At 46.7% G+C, this 20,465-nt stretch overlaps 1 protein-coding gene across 3 annotated transcripts in view; it reads left to right on the forward strand.

The window, feature by feature from the left end:
* Nucleotides 1–206: 206 nt before the first annotated feature.
* B4GALT4 (beta-1,4-galactosyltransferase 4) overlaps nt 207–20,465 on the forward strand; it is a 53,767-nt gene continuing 33,508 nt past the window's right edge. For 2 of the 3 annotated variants that reach the window (XM_024198403.2, XM_024198405.2), the window contains exon 1: nt 19,930–20,047. The gene's annotated coding sequence lies outside the window, so the exon portion shown is untranslated. Of the gene's footprint in view, nt 380–19,929; nt 20,048–20,465 lie in introns of those variants that run through there. The other variant, XM_024198404.3, reaches the window with a different exon arrangement.

The following is a 20,465-nucleotide window of genomic DNA, read 5'->3' on the forward strand; positions in this document are numbered from 1 at the left end:
CGGGGCTCTGAGGTGGGGGCGGCCGCGGGGTCACCGCCCAGTGGCCCAGCTCCTAGGCGCGACCAGCCCTTCCCGCGAGCGAAACAACGGGGCCAAGGCAGAAAGGGGGCGGGGCGCCAGTAATACCGGCCCCGCCCCCCGGCAATGCCTCCTCCCCAGGCTGCCCGTTACACTAGCGAAGCACCTACGAGCCGCCGGAGCCGGGACCGAAGCTCCAGCGCTCACTCGCCCGAGCGGCTGCGGTAACTGGCGAGCGCTCCGCAGCAGCGGCACCAGCCGCACGCGTGGGGCCCCAGAGCCGCCTGCCCGCGCTGGGCGCTGCGGACTCCCCGTCAAGCCTGTTTGCGTCGCTCTGAACGTCTAGCGTGGAAACGGAGAGGTACATCTGGGCACCTGGTTTGGAGTCGTGTGGGGCTGGGGGCCCTAGCTGCGTGTTTGTGTACTGGGCTCAGCCCCAGCTGTGAATGGCGGTGGCTTTGCCTGTCTGTCTCATCGGGAGTTTGGGGTGTGTTAAGCAAAGTTGAAGTGGGTGGACTGTCAGTCTCACTTCAGAAAAGAGAAAGGGTGTGTATTTATAGGATGCTGTCAACTCAAATTTGGCCCAGAGTTTAGACTCTGTGAAAACTAAGTTCCTGCAAAACCCAAGAATAGTATAAATCACTGATACTCAAACCTCAGTAGTTCAGGAGCCAAATTAGCCATCAACATTACCCAAAAGAGCCACAGTAGTGTGACTTTATTGTTTCATTTACTGTAGTATTATTCATATTTAAACACAAGGGAAATCTTTATATATAAAATTATTCTCACAGTAGATGAGTTAATAACTTAGTGCAAGTTGATAACATAATTGGTTAATAACATAATAAAAGCATCCTGATTGGTTAATAATTAAATCACATAGTGTTTTAATATCATTTTCTGTAAAAAGCGCCAGGAGACACATTAAAGAGCCATTTGTGGCTCCTGAGCCATAGTCTGAATATCACTGGTATAAATGTTTCTATGAATTAAAGAAATAATTCCCATGGAGACAAATAAGCAATCCACTGCAATATATGTATAAGGATAACTCGTATATTGCAGCAATGGGAAAAGGAAATCAACTATAAACAAAAGAGAAACAGCCTTCATTGATATTTCCTTGTCTCAGGAGAAATGCAAAAAGTAAAGCAACAACATAAACAATGAGAAGTAACTGTACCCTTTAAAATTATTCTACTATTATCAAAATAGTAGGGAGATTTGCTTAATAATTATTATTTGAATGTTCAGCATATTCAAAGCACTTTACTAGCATTGGCTCTCATACTGTGGTTGGGTGAGTCTAGGTTGACCCTTGAGTCTTCAGGGAGTCCCACTGAATTCAACCATAGCATTAACTAACACATTAATTGGACCCTGATCCAGCAAACACTTAAGAAAGTACATAACTTTATTCCTGTGTAGTGTCATAGACTCACTAGTTAAATGGTAAAATTACATATGTGCTTAAGTGTTTGCAGGATTGGGGCCTAAGGGTAGGTCTTCACTACAGAGGGGGGTCGATTTAAGATACGCAAATTCAGCTACGCGAATAGCATAGCTGAATTCGACGTATCACAGCCGACTTACCCCGCTGTGAGGACGGCGGCAAAATCGACCTCCGCGGCTTCCCATCAACGGCGCTTACTCCCACCTCTACTGGTGGAGTAAGAACGTCGATTCGGGGATCGATTGTTGCGTCCCGACGAGACGCGATAATTCGATCCCTGAGAGGTCGATTTCTACCCGCCGATTCAGGCGGGTAGTGTAGACCTAGCCTGAGACTGTAACCTCTTTGGAGTAGGGGCCCTGATGTCTAAGACCTCTGAGGACTACTGTAATGCAATATGGGGCGGCGCTTAATATTAGATTTGTTAACTTTTAACACTCATTGCCATGAAAAAATCTTTGTTAATGTAAATTTGCAGTGCCTTGTGCTCCTTGTACCATTCCAGAATGTGAGAGTTTAATTTCCAAAACTCCAATATTGGAAAACCAGGAAATGTAGAGTTAAGGTCCCCTTGTATCTTCCTTAAAAGATTAGCATTAGGGTTTAGGATTAGCACAAGGTTACTGGCCTAGTGAACAGGGGAAAAGTCATAGATGTGAGATATCTTGATTTTTCGTAGGGCTTTTGACACAGTCCCACATGACATTCTCATAAGCTAGCCAGGGAAATGTGGTCTAGATGTAATTACTCTAAGGTGTACAAAAGCTGTATGTAAAAAGTAGTTATCAATGAGTTTATGCCGGGTCTGGTACAAGTCAATATTTTCATTAATGACTTGGATAACAGTGATCACAAATTGAATATGAGCCAACAATATGATGAACTTGCAAAAAAGACAAATATAATTCTGGAGTGTGTTAACCAGAATGGACCTAAGACATAGGAGATAATTGTTCTACTCTACACAACACTGGTGAGGCCTCTGCTGGAATATTGTGTCTAGTTTTGGGTGCCACACTTTAAGAAAGATGTTGCTCCTCTGGACTCCCTCCAATTTGTCCACAACAATGATAAAAGGTTTAGAAAACATGACTGGGGTGGGGCGAAGGGACAAAGCCAGGAGAGGACAGTGAGAGGGGGAGCACGTAAAGGGCCGATGGGTGGGCAGCATCGGCGACATGTAACCGGCCGCTGCCTGGCGCCTGCCGGACACACTAGCCACCGCAGCTCACAGCGCGCAGCCAGTGCCGGCCCGAAATGGGACGGGGGTTGGCCAAGAGCCGCCAGGCAGCGGGGACTGCGCTGATGGGCCAGCAGGAGGAGAGGCCGGCCCCTTGCGCTGCATCTTTACTCCGCCACCAGCCTTGCACACCCACCCCCATCGTTGGCCACTGGACCCCCCTGCCCCCACCGCTGGTGGGCGGGTGGCTGGCAAGCAGGGATCCGGCACCAGAAGGACCTGCCAGTACTGATGATGCGGAGACAGAAAATAGGGGAAAACTTGCTCATTTTTAAGAAAAAGGCAGGACACCTGCAGGAGGGCTTAAATACGGAACTATCCCTTTAAAAACGGGACATCTGGTCACCCTAGGCGGGACTAACTCAGGGAGGATGGGTTTAAAAAGTCAGCTCCTGAGTGACTAGAGGAGCTTGTGACCCCGGGGAGTTTTGCAAGGGAGTTTAGAAAGGAGTGTGAGAGCCAGATACACCTAGCAACATACTTTAAACTTAGGCCAATAACTCCCCTTGAAAAACAAAGAGCGAACAAACAAAACCCAGTCTGAGGAAAAATAGTGCAGGCAGAAGTCCTGCAGCAGAGAGGGGGATATCTATCCTATTGCACTGAATGCAGCATATGCAGTGGCGTAGCCAGGGTTGCAGCCGAGGAGCAGCGGTGGAGAAAAAAGGCGCCGGTCCTTCGGTGGCATTTTGGAGGCCCTGCGCATGCGCCAAAATGCCAAAAGACGGAGCCGCGCATGCGCAGGGCCACCCCGCTTCTCCATCCGGAGCGCTGTCCGGGGCACCGAGACCCTCGGCCACGCTCTCAGGGCCGGAGTCCCGGCCGGAGCGCCGGGAGCCAGCGGCACCAGCCGCCCGGAGCGCCAGGAGGCAGGAGCCAGCAGGCCAGCCCGCAGCCCCGTTCCGCCAGCCGCCCGGAGCGCTGGGAGCCAGCAGGCCAGCCCGCGGCCCCGTTCCGCCAGCCGCCCGGAGTGCCGGGAGCCAGCCCGCGGCCCTGTTCCGCCGGAGCGCTGGGAGCCAGCCCGTGGCCCCGTTCCGCAGGCGCCACTTTTGGGGAATGTGGTCAGGGGAAGCGGCTGCTTCCCCTGAATCCCGCTAGCTATGCACTGAACATATGATATTACCTGCCTTGTGGGCTGTTGGTGTATGTGTGCATTCGGTGCAAGAAACTCATGGCCCTCAGAGACATTGTACAGGCTCTTGAGACCAGAGTTGTTGAACTGAAAGAACTAAGGGAGACAGAGAGGTACATAGATGAGACTTTCAGAGAGAGTGTAGAGTGGTCCCAACTGCAGTCTGCAGCCTCTGTGCTGTTGAGGAGGATGAATGTCTCAGGGAAGATGAACATCCAGCTGGAGTGGAAGAAAATGATCCCATAGTTGGGACCCTCCTTCCAGGTGATGTCATGGTATCCTTGCGCACTGAGAATACCTCTCTGGGGGAGGGAACCCCAGTTATTAGGCAGAGACAGCTAATAGTAATGGGGGATTTGATTATTAGAAATATAGATAGTTGGGTTTGTGATGACCAAGAGAACTGCATGGTGAATTGCTTGCCAGGTTGAGACATCCAGGATAGACTTATGTGAAGTGCTGGGGAGAAGTCAGTGGTCATGGTACATGGCACAGGTACCAGTGGCACAGGGAAAGGTAGGAGAGAGGTCCTAGAGGCCATATTTAGACTGCTAGGGAAGAGATTAAAGTCCAGGACGTCTGTGGTTGCATTCTCTGAAATGTTTCCAGTTCCATACTCAGGGCCAATTAGACAGGCAGAGCTGCTGTCTTAAGGTGTGGATAAGATGATGTTGTTCAGTGGAGGGATTTAGGAACTGGGAACCTTTTGGGAAAGGAGAATCCTATACAGGAAAGATAGGCTCCACTTAAACCAAAACGGAATCAGATTGCTGGCATGTAAAATTAAAAAGATCATAGAGGAGTTTTTAAACTAAGGGCTGGGGGAAAGCTGACTGGTATGGAGGAGCACAAGGTAAGGACAGAGACATCCCTTAGGGAGGATTTATAAAGGGGATTCTCTATCCTCTCCTCTTTTCTCAGTCAGATATAGAAGTTGATAAAGTACAGAAAGGAACTGAAGAAAAACAATCGAACACAAGAGTCCCATTCAATTACATCACATGAAGGCAGGAAACTAAATACTAACAAATTTTACAAGTGCTTGTATACAAATGCTAGAAGTCTAAATACTAAGGTGAGTGAAGTTGAGTGCCAGGTGTTAAATGAGGATATTGATATGAAGGCTAACTTCAGTGCCAGGCAAATTGGTTGAAACTATAGTAAAGAACAAAATTACCAGACACGAGATGAACACAGTATGTTGGAAGAGTCAACATGGCTTTTTGTAAAGGGAAATCAGCCGCACCAATCTAGTATAATTCTTTGGCGGTGTCAGTAAGCATGTGGACAAGGGTGATCCATTTGATACAGTGTACTTAGACTTTCAGAAAGCCTTTGACAAGGTCCCAAACCAAAGGCTCTTAGGCAAAGTAAGCAGTCATGGGATAAGAGGGAAGGTCCTCTTAATAACTGGTTAAAAGAAAAGAAACAAGGGATAGGAATAAATGTTCAGTTTTCACAATGGAGGGAAGTAACTAGCAGGGCCCCCCAATGATCTGTACTGGGACTTGTGCTGTTCAACATGTTCATAAATGATCTGGAAAAGGGAGTGAACAGTGATATGGCAAAATTTGCAATAGTTAAGTCCAAAGCACACTGAAGAGTTACAGAGGGATCTCAATAAACTGGGTGGGCAAAAAAATGGCAGATGAAATTCAGTGTTGATAAATGCAAAGTAATGCACATTGGAAAACATAATCCCAACTATACATACAAAATGATGGGGTCTAAATTAGCTGTTATCACTCAAGAAAGGGCTCTTGGAGTCATTGTGGATAGTTCTCTGAAAACATCTGCTCAATGTGCACTGGCAGTCAAAAAAAGCTAACAATGTTAGGAACCATTAGGAAATATATAATAAGACAGAAAATGTCATATGTCACTTTATACAACTGTGGTATGCCCACCCTTAGGCTGACTGGAACTGAATGGTAGACAATCTTAAAAATGAGATTTTAGAATTGGAAAAAGTACAGAGGAGGGCAATAATAACGATTAGGGGTATGTAACAGCTTCCGTAGGAGGAGAGATTAAGAAGACTGGGACTTTTCCAACTGGAAAAGAGACGACTAATGGGATATGATAGAGTTCTATAAAATCGCGACTGGTGTTGAGTAAGTGAATAAGGAAGTGTTATTTACCCCTTCACATAACACAAAAGCAGGGGTCACCCAATGAAATTAATAGGAAGCAGGTTTAAAACAAAGAAAAGGAAGTACTTCAGACAACACACAGTCAGCCTGTGGAATGCATTGCCAGGGGATGTTGTGAAGGCCAAAAGTGTAGCTGGGTTCAAAAAAGAATTAGATAAGTTCATGGAGGATAGTTCCATTGATTGCTATTAGCCACAATGGTTAGGGGAACAACCCCAAGCTCTGGGTGTCCCTAAGCCTCTGACTGCCAGATGCTGGGACTGAATGAAAGGGGACGGATCACTCAATAATTGTCCTGTTCTGTTCATTCCTTCTGACACATCTGGCACTGACCACTGTCGAAAGACAGGATACTTGACTAGATGGACCCTTGGTTTGACCCATTAGGGCCATTCTTATGCGTTGCTGACTGGGGAAATGGCTTGAGAGCCTTGGCTGCCCAGGCCCTTTCAGAAAGAAGAAGGATTGGTACTTTTCCCTTCTCTATTTTTCTCTTTGGTTTCCTGAAGGCTTAGGACTGACTTTCATGGGTTGTGGAAGTGTACAGACTGTTTGGACTACTTTCGCTCCCCCAGTAAGGGGCCAGACATCCTGAACAACACCGCTGGAGGGCTCTGACCAAGAATCTGATGCAGTAGCAGTATCCACCCTCTCCCCAAGGAAGATGCTAGAGAGGTATAGCTTATTACAGTGACCTATGGGGAAAAGTTTAAAAAAAAACTGGTCTTGTTTAGTCTTGAGAAAAGAAGATTGAGGGGTGACCTGCTAAATCTTTAAATAGTAAGGGTTGTTATAAAGAAGATGGTAATCAATTGTTCTCCATGTCTATGGAAGGTAGGACAAGAATTAATGGGCTTAATCTGCAGTTAGGGAGATTTAGGTTAGACATTAGGAAAATCATTTTAACTCTAGGGATAGTTAAGCTCTTTACTAGGTTTCCAAGGGAGGTTGTGGAATCTACATCACTGGAGGTTTTTAAAGATAGGTTGAACAAACACCTGCCAGGGACAGCCTAGGTTAACTTGGTCCTTCCTCAGCACAGGGGGATGGACTAGATGATCTGTTAAGGTCCCTTCCAACCCTACCTTTCTACGATAAAAAGAAAAAACACAATACAAATATCAGAGATCCAGGAAATGTAGAGTTAAGGTGACATTTCTCACAAAACACAGCCATACAACCTTGACTTTGACATCTTTGATGACTGCCTTTGGTGTCCCTTAGGGAGGTCCCAGTACATTACTCCTTCCTAAGTGTTTGTTTAGTGTGCTCTCTTCCAACCAGAAACAAGTACGCTTTAGATCAGTGGTGGTGCCCAGAGCATCTTGGTGTGTGTGAATAGGATTCCTGATTTGGAGTTAGGATAGGCTCAGATAAAATGGCAGATATTTTTAGGGATGAGTAAGATACTGGGGTCCCAGTTTCATTTGGCATTCCTACGGGGCAGAGTTAAAGTTGTGTGGAGACACCTGTCTTGATTTGTTTTCTATGCTTCTCCTTATACATCAAATATTTTCTCAGTCTTGGAGCGACAAACCTTTCCTCATTGAAATCCCTCTTAAATCCCTTCTTCCATAATTCTCACAAAAACTGAGATTTTAAAAATATATAAGACTTCCAAATTGTTTCCCTGTGTGTCTTCTGTCGACCTTCTAGTTTTGCGGCCGTGATTGCTGTTATTTCAGTTTCTTGTATGCTGAACACAAAGGGACTTATCATATAATAAATAATGACAATAAGGAGTGCAACCAGCACAACTGTTTATACTCTGGACACAAATGGGATTTTTCACTACATGTGATGTTCTAACCAGGCCCCATAAATGCACATTGGGCTTTTTCTTTTAACTCATAAATTCCGTCTTTGTTCTGGTTGTGTTCTACACACTGACTTAAACGAAGCCAATCTGCTGTTGCCTGGAAATGTATTGCCTATTGTCATCTTTCTAAAATACTATCAGTTCAACAGAAACCTCAACCACCTTTTGCCATGTCCAGCCCTACCTATCTCCTCCAACATCCTGCTGCAGGAAGGTCACTAGTGCTACTATTAAACTAAAATTTAAGAAAAATAGTCAGAGGAGAGCAGAAGGTCATTGAAGCTAGATCAGACTGTGACTGCTTCTTCCAGAAACTGACAGAGATAAGTGTGTTAGCAGCCAGTTCCTAGGCTTGGTGAGTGGTGGTTGAGCATCTGTGTTACTTACACTCTGCAGACTACTAAATGCACAGTAATTCTAGAACCATGGCTGGAAGTTCTCTGCCTTACTGAGGGCTGGTCTATACTTAAGGCAGCTTATGTCAGCCTAATTATGTCAGTGTCTACACTACCACCTTCCTCCCACCTATGTAAGTTCTCTACTACACGGACATATTAACTCCACCTCCAGGAGAGGCGTAAGGCTTATGTCGGTATAGTTAAGGTCACGCCATGTCTGTGTAGACACTGCATCCCTTACATCTGTCTTATTGATTTCATGGCAGGACCCATGAAATTGACAAGAAAACCCCTGCTTCCCTGGAGAGCTGGGTGGCTTCGGACCCTGCTCCCGGCTGGGCGCTGAAGCCTGGGCGGCCTCCCAGTCTTGTCAATTTCAGGGCTCCCTGATGCATGAAATTGACAAGGCTGCCTGGCTCCCAGCGTGGGGGAAGAGTAGCCCTGGGTGGGGCTCTCGGCAGGGAACGGGGAGCAGAGGTGGTCTGTTGGGAGCCTGTGGGGCAGCCAGGCTCCTGGCAGGTAATGGCCAGTGGAGCTGAGAGAGCAGCTCTCAGCTGCCCACACTATCCCTCTGAGGTCAGTGGAAGTGCTCCTGGTGAGGATGTGCATCACCGACCCAAGGAGGGTAGTATGGACATGCACCACTGCAGTAATTATTGCGATGGCTGGTAAGTTCACATAATATAGGTCAAGTTAGGTTTGTAGTGTAGACATACCTTAAGTTTAGGGGCGACTGTTCCTAGGCTCTACCTGCCCAGGACCATCCAAACAGTAAACAATTGTATTAGCAGAAAGAAAACGTACTAGCAAAGTTTTGAGAGGCCTACAGAAATGGAAATGAGCTGAGCATATTGTACATGAAGTCTGGTCTGTTACTATTTGCCACGAGAGTGTGCATATTCCATGTTTTTCCATGCGTCTTTCCCCCCATCCCAACAGTAGACCCTTGTCTAGCTGCTGATCATACTCAGTTGTTAACCTAGTGGTGAAGATGACAGTAACAGAGTGATGTTGAGTCAGTTTCACTGTGCTGGGTCACCAAAAAGGCATTCTGAGGCAAATCCCATCCCTCTAATGCCACCTTCCAGTGGTAACAGACTCTCTTATGGCTGAAGTGGTGGGGAGAGACGGGGGCACAACTTCATGTGGGCGTGCAGTATGGAGGCAGTTTTGGGACAGCTACTGAGGATCTACAAACATATAAGGCCACTAGCCAAGCCCCCTTCCCTCAAATGTGGGAGAATGCCTATAGCCTTGTTCTGGCTGTGGTAGCATCCGCTTCCATAGCCAGGTAGCTGAGGGGAAACACTCCAACATGTTTGGACCTTGCTAATGCACAATGTGGTTACACAGGCTGTGCACTGAATCCAGAATTTGGACATTTCTTTAGGAGTAGTGTAGGTGGTGGGTGTAACGGGTTGCCCCTGGGGTGCCACATGGAACTGGGGGTACCATTGAGCCCTCTGACCCACCAGCCTGGGCTCCTTCTCACACTGTGCTGCTGTGACATGCTGCGACAAGCTGCAAAGCCCTCCAAGCTTGCACTTTCACCAGCATTCACACAGGTAGGGGGACACCCAGCTGCAGTTACGTGCTGGCTCTAACCACCAGCCTAGGACTCCAGAGCAGTACCATCCTGCCCTGGTCAAATCTGGCCAGTATATGGGTTTAATACCTGGTCCACCTCTCCCTCAATGTGAAGACCATGCACACTTGTAATCAAGCTGAGATTTTCCCCAGACACCTTAGTCAAATGCACACTGGTTTGGATTAAAACATAAAATAAGTTTATTAACTACAAAAGAATAGATTAAGTGATTATAAGTGATAGCAAACAGATTACCTAGTAAATAAACAAAACCGCAAACTGAGCTTAACACACTAGATAGGTAGGATATGAATTAGCAAATTCTCACCCTGAGTGATAAACAGGCTGGCAGATTCTTAAGGCACAAGCTGCCTTTGCTTTGCAGCTTGGGTTTTCCAGGTTTTCATAGACAGGCTAGAAATCCCTTTAGCCTGGGACTATCACTTCCCCCAGTTCAGTCTTTGTTCCTCAGGTGTTTACAGGTGTGTTGAGGTACCATCATGATGACATTTCCCCCTTTTTATATCTTCTTCCCACTTGCTGGAAAGCTCTTTTGCTGTGACCTGGGTTAAACAGTTCCCATTGTGTAGTGCTATCTCTGAGAGGTTTCTATTGTACACAGTTCCTGGGGTAATCCTTGTGCTTGTGTGCATTTCCTCAATAAGCCATTAACATTGTTTGGTCTTTTTACTGTTGTACCTGAAAGGCTGCTTGTGGGTGTTTACAACCTCACAACATGTTTCAGTAACACATACATAGCCAAACTTCATAATTTCACATACGACAATAGCACATACAATCCAATGTGATATTAATGTCTAGCAGATCAAGACTTTTAGAATGATACCTCACAAGGCATAGTTTGGGCAAAACATATCCTAATTACAGGCAGTCCTCGACTTTGACATTCAATTTTTGACAAACGTCACTTATGTTTCTGAATTGACACCCTGATTCAACTTACGACATTGGTTTCGACTTTACGATGCTCGGTCCTGCAGTGGAGTGGATTGTGGTTCTGAGTTAAGACGTTTCAACTTACAATGCAATTTTCAGGAACCAATTGTGTCGTAAGTCCAAGGACTGCCTAGATATGATAGTGGTGGATAAGGAGGTGCCTGGATGTCTCAGTGGGTTCTTGAGGGGGAAAAAAAGGCGGGGGTGGAGGAAGAATGATCCTTTGGCTCATTGGCATAGCGCTGAACTACTATTTCAGGTGGGAAGAGGCATCCTTTGAACTCTCGCCTGTTAGGCTCATTAGATCAAATAGGAGGCAGGCTTCCAACTGCACCTTGTGGTCTCCTGGTAGGGAGCTTTAATAGAGATGAGTGAGAGGGCATGATCACCTGTGCTCGATGCCTACAGAAACTTCCACTGACCACCTCCTTACAGAGAGAAGAACCTCTACATCTCTGACTATGGAGTGGTTGGGGGATTATTTTCACAGTCTACAAACCAAATGTTGCTGTTTTCAGTCTTAGGACTTTTGGTTCTTACCCTACTCAGAGCAGGATTTTCCATCCAGTTGTATAACTATCTGGCATTTTTATCTTTAAAACTGAAAGGGAAAAAAAGGCCAGACCCTTAATCACCATAGTATAGACTTCCCTGTTAGTGATCAAAGAACTCCAGTGGGTAGATGCTAACTCCTCTTTGCAGGAGTCAGGAATTTGCTCTGTCATCCTTTGCCAAACATTTCCCATCCTTTGTTCTGTAGTGTGCTGCTTGGCTGCTGCCCTCCAACCCAGAGAGCTGCATTTCAATAGAATTGCGGTAATACAGTTTGTGGCATGTGTTGGGATGAAAGGCATTGCATAAATGTAAATTTATCTCTAAAGTTTTAGGCAGCATTATTTCTAATACTTTGCCCTCTTATAACAATATTCTTCTTAGGATATCAAAGTACTTCACAAATATGAATAAAGTCTCTCAATCCCCCTCTGTATTAAGTAAATGTTATTAACCCCTGTGACCAGGGTCCTAGTGGAGTCAGCTGTGGTCACTCAATTAGGGTGAACTGCAAAGAATGGGGCAGACAGTCCCCATAAAGCTGGTGGATATTTCAATACCTAGATTTACCAAACCAGCGTAAAACAGCTTCTTTATTACATCACTGGTTACTCAGAAGTCCAAACAACACAGTTCCCTTAAAATGATCCAGCCTCAGGCCTCCATCCAGGTACTCACGTCAAATATGATGAAAAATTCTGTAAATCTTATTTCATCATATAAAAGAAAAGGTTCTAACAATCCCAAAGGATCGGACACGTTACCTCCCAGGTTATTGAATATTCCAGCTCTTACCCAAATACACGCTACAGCCAATTCTTATTAACTAAACTCAAATTTATTAAAAAACAAAAGAGAGAGAGAGAGAGTATGGTTAAAAGATCAGTATACATACAAACATGAGTTCAATTCATTTAGGTGCAGATTCATAGCAGAGATGGTGAGCTTTGTGGTTGCAAAGAGTTCCTTTAGAATTCAGTTCATAGGTCATAGTCCAATGTCCAAATCTCATATTCAGGGCGTACCAGCATAACTGGGACCTCAGTCTTGCGACTCAAACTTCCTCTGAAGAAGCCTAAGCAGATCTGAGATGACAGAATCGGGACCCAAGGATCTTTTATACAATTTCATGTCTTTTGACAAGTTGGAATTCCTCAGGGAACAAAAGGTAATGAGGATGACTTTGAAGGAGGTCCATCACCGGTCCTTAGCTATACGAATTAACATAAGGCCATTTGCTTGTTCATCCACCATTCACAGTACATTTCAAAGAGAGATGAATACTGAGATATCCCGTGTTTACAATTCATTTAAATGACAGGATCTTCTTCTGACCTCTGAATTATCAGAATACAGCATAGACAGGGACTGTTGATTACATTGTGGACCCTACTCATACATATGTAAATACACAAAACCACAACCATTATCTCCTCACATGTCTTCTATGGGTTATTTATTTTGCAGGATGTTTAACCCTTTCTAGCCATGTGTCACACCCCCAACGTGAGACTGGTGTGGAAGGGCGAAATTAGAGCTCCTGGATACATCTTAATGACCTTCCAACGTTGATATGAGCTGTGTTTATATTGAATTCTTTGTAAGGCCAAATTATTGATGCATGCTTTGGCCCCAGCCAAAAACTTAGTCCATACTTTGTGAAACACTTTAGTGCAGGGGTTCTCAAACTAGGGGTCGGGACCCCTAAGGGTGTTGCGAGGTAATTACATGGGGGGTCATGAGCTGTCAGCCTCCACCCCAACCCCGCTTTGCCTCCAGCATTTATAATGGTGTTAAGTATATTAAAAAGTGTTTTTAGTTTATAAGGGGGGGTCGCATTCAGAGGCTTGCTGTGTGAAAGGGATCACCAGTAAAAAAGTTTGAGAACCACTGTTTTAGTGATTCCAGGGTTTGGTGCATGTGTTGACTTAACATAGCCATTAATGTGCTTCAGAGAGCACATACAACACCGCACAGCCTTCAGGGCTGAATGCCAGAGTACCTCAGTTTCCATTTGTGCACAGCAGTTCCAGCTTGTAGTGGTTTTTCTGCTGTGGAAAGTTTTAGAAATATGTCTGTGCATTAGCTGTGACGCCTCAACCTTATTAGGCTTTAACACAAAGTGTGTTGTCATGTAATGAGACAGTATAACCATGAAGGCTTTTACAACATAATGAGTTCTTATGTATCACTCCCAACTTGTTCAAGGGTTTTTCCAGAAAAAACATGTACATTTTTACAGTTCTTGGTATCAGCAACAAAAGTTACAATCATTAGCAATAATATCAGGTTTATCACAAGTGTACATTTATAATCATTTTTGTCATGCCAAGTCTTTGGTAATTAGGATGACTTTGAAGGAGGTCCATTAACATACGGCCCTTTGTTTGTTCCTCCACCATTCACAGTACATTTCAAAGAGAGATGAATACTGAGATGTCCCATGTTTACAATTCATTTAAATGACAGGATCTTCTTTTGACCTCTGAATTATCAGAATACAGCATAGACAGGGACTGTTGATTACATTGTGGACCCTACTCATACATATGTAAATACACAAAAACACAAACATTATCTTCCCCATATGTCTTCTATGGTTTATTTATTTTGCAGGATGTTTAACCCTTTCTAGCCATGCGTCACAACTCTATTTTACAGATGGGAAAAACTGTAACAAACAGAATTAAGCCAACATTTTCAGAAGTAACCTCTCATTTGGAGTGCCTTGATTTTTTGGATGCCCTAGTTGAAACACCTAAGGTCTGATTTTTTTCAGAGCTGCTGAGTAACACACAGCTCCCATTGCCTTTAACTGGGGCTGTGGGGGCTCAACAACTCTGAAAACTAGATTCAAAGCATCTCATCCTAAAACCAAGGAGCTCAAAGCTCACTCTTCAAAATTTCGGTCTGACTTGTCCACGGTCACATACAGAGTCAGTAGCAGAGCTGAGAATAGAAGCCAGTTGTCATGACTGGGGCATGGGCAGTCTGACCTAGTGGTTGCACCAGGAGTTGGGTTGGGTCAGATGCCAGGAGGTCAGTCAGAGACAGGGCAGACCAAGAGTCAGGTGTCAGGAGGCAGGCAGGGTCAGGTTACCAGGAGACTGGGGTTAGGTGTCAGGTTACAGACTGCAATCAAATAGTGAGGCCAAGGATGAACGAGGGTCAGAAGCTGTAGTCTAGGATCTGTTGCTAGCAGGGTCTGAAGCAGAAGCAGGGAGGTTGCTCAGACAGCTCCCCATCATCGCGTCCTGGTTTTATATACTAGTATCAGCCCACCGAGTGGCTATCAGGGGCTGCCAGTCAGGTCCTTCAGGGGCAGTACTTCCTGCCGAGCCTAGTTTTGTGGAGTCCTCCCAAGGACACCTAGCCTAAGCCTCTAGTGGTGATGTGGAGGCATCAGTGGCCCAGAACCCCCATGGTCCTAGGTTCTAGCCTTGCGGATTCTTACACCAGGAGTCTTGGGTATAAACCCTGTATGCTTGTCTACATGAACATTAAGGGCAGCTCTACACTTAAAGCTGCTGTAGTGCTATAGTGAAGATGGTACTGCGCACATGGGAGAGCTTCTCCTATTGGCATAGTTAATCCACCTCCACGAGAGGTGATAACTACGTCAACAGGAGAATCTCTCCTGTTGATGTAGCACAGTCCACCCCAGGGGTTAGGTTAGTATCACTGTGTTGCTCAGGGATGTGGATTTTTCACACCCCTGAGCAATGTAGTTATACTGATGTAAGTTTGAAGTGTAGACCTGGCCTTTGTTTGCAGCAAGCTGGATGTGACTCTAACCCATACTAACCAGCTATGGCCTAACTGTCTATGAAGACACTGCTGACATGCATTAACAGTTTGTTAGTGAGCTTTGATCTAGTCCTCTTTGAAATGGGACTAAGTCAGAGCTCACTAGCAAACTATTAATGCATGTCAGCAGGATCCACACAGATAGTTAGTGCATGGCTGGCTAGTGTGGGGTAGATTCACACCCTAGCTTGCTGCAAACTAATTGTTCATGTAGACAAGCCCTATATCTCACTGAATCTGCCAGGGCTGTTGGGGTACACTTGAAGAGAAGTATGGAGCACAAAACTCCGTCCTTGATGACACGCCACTGACTGACTTTGACTAGCTGATACTGAGGGCATGTCTACACTGGCAGAATTACAGCGCTGGGAGTTACAGTGCCGCTCAGAGAGTGCTGAAGAGAAACCGCTGTTGTGTGTTCACACTGTCAGCTGCCTGTGCAATAGCGTGTTCACACTTGCGGCACTTGCAGCGGTATTTGGAGCGGTGTACTCTGGGCAGCTATCCCACAGAGCACCTCTTTCTCTTCTGCCGCTAAGAGTTATGGGAAGCTGAAGAGGGTCGCGGGGCATCCTGGGTCCTGTCCCAGTGCCTGTGATGCATTGCTTTGCATCCCAGCAATCCCTGTGCTTCCGTCCACATTTGGCGCCATCTTTCAACGGTTTCTGTATTGCGCGCGCCCTGCTTCTTCAGGCTGCAGGAATGGATCCCGAACTGGTGACCAGTATGCAGCTTGTTCTGACCAACACGTCATGAGTGGCAGTGGAGTTATTCCTTAAAGTACAAAGGCAAGAGGAGTGTGACATTGATCTCGCCACGCGTAGTAGCTATGACATGAGATTGCTTGTGACATTCACGGAGGTGCTGACCAGAGTGGAACACTGCTTTTGGGCTTGGGAAACAAGCACTGAGTGGTAGGATCATATCGTGATGCACGTCTGAGATGACGAGCAGTGGCTGCAGAACTTTCGGATGAGGAAAGCAACATTCATGGGACTGTGTGATGAGCTTGCCCCAGCCCTGTGACACAAGGACATGAGAATGAGAGCTGCCCTGCCATTGGAGAAGCGCGTGGTGATTGCACTGGTGGAAGCTGGCTACTCCAGATTGCTACCGATCGGTTGATAACCAATTCGGAGTGGGAAAGTCGACCGTTGGACTCGTGTTGATGGAAGTCTGCAGGGGCATTAATCGCATCCTGCTCCGAAAGACCGTGACTCTGGGCAACGTGCGTGACATTGTGGATGGCTTTGCACAAATGGGCTTCCCTAACTGCGGAGGGGCAATAGATGGCACGCATATTCCAATTCTGGCACCAGACCATCTAACCACCGAGTACATTAATCGCAAGGGGTATTTCTCAATGGTTCTTCAGGCACTTGTGGATCACCATGGGCGTTTCCCAGACATTAACTCAGGCTGATCCAGAAAGGTGCATGATGCACGAATCTTTCAGAACACTGGCCTGTTCAGGAAGCTGGAAGGAGGGACTTTCTTCCTGGACCAGAAGACCACCGTAGGGGAAGTTGAAATGTCCATTTTGATCCTGGGAGACCCTGCCTACCCCTTAATGCCGTGGCCCATGAAGCCATACACGGGGCAACTTGATAGCAGCAAGGAGTAGTTCAACAACAGGCTGAGTAAGTGCAGAATGACTGATGAGTGTGCTTTTGGCCGTTTAAAAGCCTGGTGCCGCTGCCTCTATGGGAAGCTGGACCTGGCTGATGACAATATTCCTATGCTTATAGCTGCGTGCTGTACACTCCATAATATTTGTGAAGGGAAGGGTGAAAGCTTCACTCAGGGCTGGACCGCAGAGGCTCAGCACCTGGAGGCTGAGTTTGAACAGCCAGAGACCAGGGACGCAGCGTGGTGCCATAAGGATCAGGGATGCCTTGCGGCAGCAATTTGAAGCTGAAAGCCACTAATGTTTGTTGCTATGCTCAGGAGTGCAGTGCTTGTAATGCTAGGAGGTGATTGGTGCAGACGATGCAATATGTGGGTTTAACATAATTGTATGTTGCTTTGCAGGGCTCTTTTTGCTTTCAATTAATAGAATAAAGATTGGTTTCAAACCAACACAATTCTTTTATAAAAGAAAAACAACCGGAGGAGAGAGTCAAACCAAAAAAAACCATCAGTGGGGATGGGGGAAGGGAAGGTCCCAGGAGGAGGGGTCCTGGGATGGCTAAAGATTTGTCCAGGGATCATATCCAGCCTTCTCCTTTGGAGTACAATTCAGTGGGTGCTGTGCTTCAGCAGGGCCAAACTGCAGAGGGACGGGTGTTGAGTGCAGTGGTTAGTGGGAGTCCGCAGTGCTGGACTGTGAGGGGGGAGGAGTGGAATGTCACGAGTATAGACTGGAGCCAGAAGGTTGATAAGAGTGTGTTAGCAGGGTCTGGGGGGAGCATGAGAAAGAGTTTTGCGACAGCGGCTGCAGGGGAAGGCGGGCGTGGAGCTGCTTGGTTTGCAGTGCTAGTGTCTCCTGGAGTGTGTCTGCTTGGCGCTCCATAACCTTTAAGAGCTGCTCCGTGGCTTCATTCTGGCGTGCCACGTTCTCCTTTCAGTCCCTCTTCTCGCTGTCCTGCCACTCCTTCAATTCCTTTTTCTCGGCAGCGAAGTGCATCATAACCTCACGCAGAAAGTCCTTCTTAGTTCTTGGCCGCTTTCTAATTCTGTGCAGCCATTCAGCTGCCAATAACAAAGGGGGAGGCTGGACTCCCGAGGTCATCTCTCTGAAGTTTAAACGCAACATTTTACGGAAGCAGTATTGTTTGCAGCACAGACAACACTGATTCAGTGATTTAAAACACAGCCAGTACTCGCACACCTGTCACTAACTGGCTGACCCCAGGCAAGCACACATGAGCCACAAGACCCCCAAAATGGTGAGTAACCGCAGGGGCAGGGTAAATCACTCTTCCCAGACCCTGCTGTTACTGGGCACGTGGATCTTGGGAAGAGCCAGCCCTTTGGGGGGGCCTGATAATCATTCCTGTTCCCACACTTTCCACAGGATGTGATCATTATGGAAGATATCTCGCTGCTGAGGGTGAGCAGGGAATCAAGGGAGGGTCTTCTCCAAGCCTGTCTTCTCCAAGCTTACGCCCTGGTCCCTGTGCGGCTCGCCTGCGTGCAGCAATGGTCCCCTTTCCCCTCCCCCCGGTGATGGCACAGTGGCGCGGGAAAGTTACCATTAATAGGGCAATAAACAAAGCAGCTCTGCCCAGTATCTCCCCGAGATATTCCTGGAGATCTTTGAGGGAGATTCCCGTGAAGTGAGGGAGTCTATCAACAGCCTGTTCCGCCGCTCAAACTAGGCACGCGGTGGGAGACAAGCCTGCTTTCTGCAACCCTCCTTCCCCCAACCAACTCGCTTCAGCGACTCCCAAAATCAAATCAACTTACCAGGGGCCTGCTTTCCTGTTTGCACTTTGCCAATATCCAACAGCAGTGACTGGCTAGCCTCCTCCATGGTAGAAAAGAGCTGGCTGTATGCATCTCTGACCTCCGAGTCATTCTCTGCCTCTGGGTCCCCCCCTTCCACATCCTTGTCCAAGATTTCCTCCTCCTGGCTCAGTCCACTTTCGACTCGCACGTGAGCCACCAAAGTATCGCCGAGTATTGCGTCCAACTCTTTGTAGAACCGGCAGCTTGTGGGTGCAGCACCGGAGTGGCGGTTTGCCTCCCGCGCCTTGTGGTAGGTGTTCCGCAGCTCCTTCACTTTGACTCTGCACTGCAGTGTGTCCCGGTGATGTCCCCTTTCTGTCAGGCATCGTGAAATCTGTCTGTAGGTCTCACAATTCCTATGGCTGGAGCACAGCTGGGACTGTACAGTCTCTTCTCCACAAATGCTGATGAGGTCCAGCGGCTCAGCATTGCTCCAAGCGGGGGATCACCTGGTGCATGTAGCAGGCATGGCCACCTGGAAAGATGCACTGAGAACACTGCACACATCACTGAGCAAACGAAGGGGACTTTCAAAATTCAAAAGGAATGTATTGGGTGGGGCTGACCGTTGGTCACCTGAGGGCAGGGCAGTAGAGTTCAAACCGATGACCAGAGAGGTGAGAACAGGCATTGTGGGACATCTCCCAGAGGCCAATCACAGTGCTGTAATTGAACACTGCGTCTACACTTGCACTGTAGCTCTGGCGCAGGAATCTGTACACCTCTTGTTGGGGTGGTTTTTTTACAGCGCGATAACTGTGCAGTTTCTGCGCACTAAGTGGCTTGGCAGTGTGTACACCTTGGGAGTTACAGTGCAAAAAACTGCTTTACTGCGCAGAAACTTGCCAGTGTAGACAGGGCCTGAGATAGGTGTAAGAAGTGCATGTCTTAGGACATAGTGACAATGTGATGGAGAGGTCTGTGGGTGTGGCTGGGGAGGAGGGCTTGGAAGATGGTGCTAGGCAAATTAACCTAGGTAAGGATGATAGAAGCTGTACTTGAAGAATCTCCATAAGGACAGAGGCTGTGGGGGCTCAGGTGAAAATCTTCTTTGTGTTTACGAGGCTCTTAATCCTTCATAATTCAGACTTCTTACTGTTATTTTTGTTCATTATTTGTATTGTAGCATCTTTGGCAAGCTGCCCTCCTAGATCTGTCTGAATGCCTCCAGGATAGACTGCTGTTTGCTTTGGAAGATAGAGAGAAGCTCTCTGCACACTCAGAAAGGGGGCGGGGGAAGGGAAGAGGAGCATGTAGGAAGGGATGAGGGAGTGGCCTGTGGGGTGGAAAAAAGCCGAAAGTGTTGACTTAATTTTTTTCCCCTGCGGTGTTGAGCTGACTCTTTCCTGGCATGTGCGAGGCAACAAAGGTCTCTTTGTGGTGTGGGGTTTCACGGCTGAGAACTGTCTGCCATTCACACAGGAATCTCCATAACTCTGCACAGAGTGACTCCTCTACAGGAAAGAGAGCAGCAGCAGTAAGTAGATCTAATGTGCTTGCTTCCTCTTGGTTTGAAAAGATGAAGCGGGGGGGGGGGGGGGGGGGTTGGTTTGGCGGGGGTTGGTGGAAGCTTAATAGCCGTTGAATTCAGTGTTCCATTTCTGGATGCAGACTGAAAAGTTGGTTGAAAAGATTTTCTTTTGGAAAAGGTGGAGAGGAAATTTAAGCTTAGTGCGTAAGCAAGTGTCCTAAAGCAGTGACAAGAATTAGAGTTAGCTTAATGGAAAGCTAAAACATGTATTGACCTGAAAAACCTGTGAGAAGGGGCTGGAATAAGCATTTACAGAACTCAGGAGCTGGGACTGTCCTGCATGATAAGCAGATACCATAAGTCAGTATTTCTACTGAAAAAAGAACAGGAGTACTTGTGGCACCTTAGAGACTAACAAATTTAT

This window comes from Terrapene carolina, unplaced genomic scaffold, assembly GCF_002925995.2.
Source record: "Terrapene carolina triunguis isolate 2854851 unplaced genomic scaffold, T_m_triunguis-2.0 Scaffold242, whole genome shotgun sequence".
NCBI classification, from domain to species: Eukaryota; Metazoa; Chordata; order Testudines; family Emydidae; genus Terrapene; species Terrapene triunguis.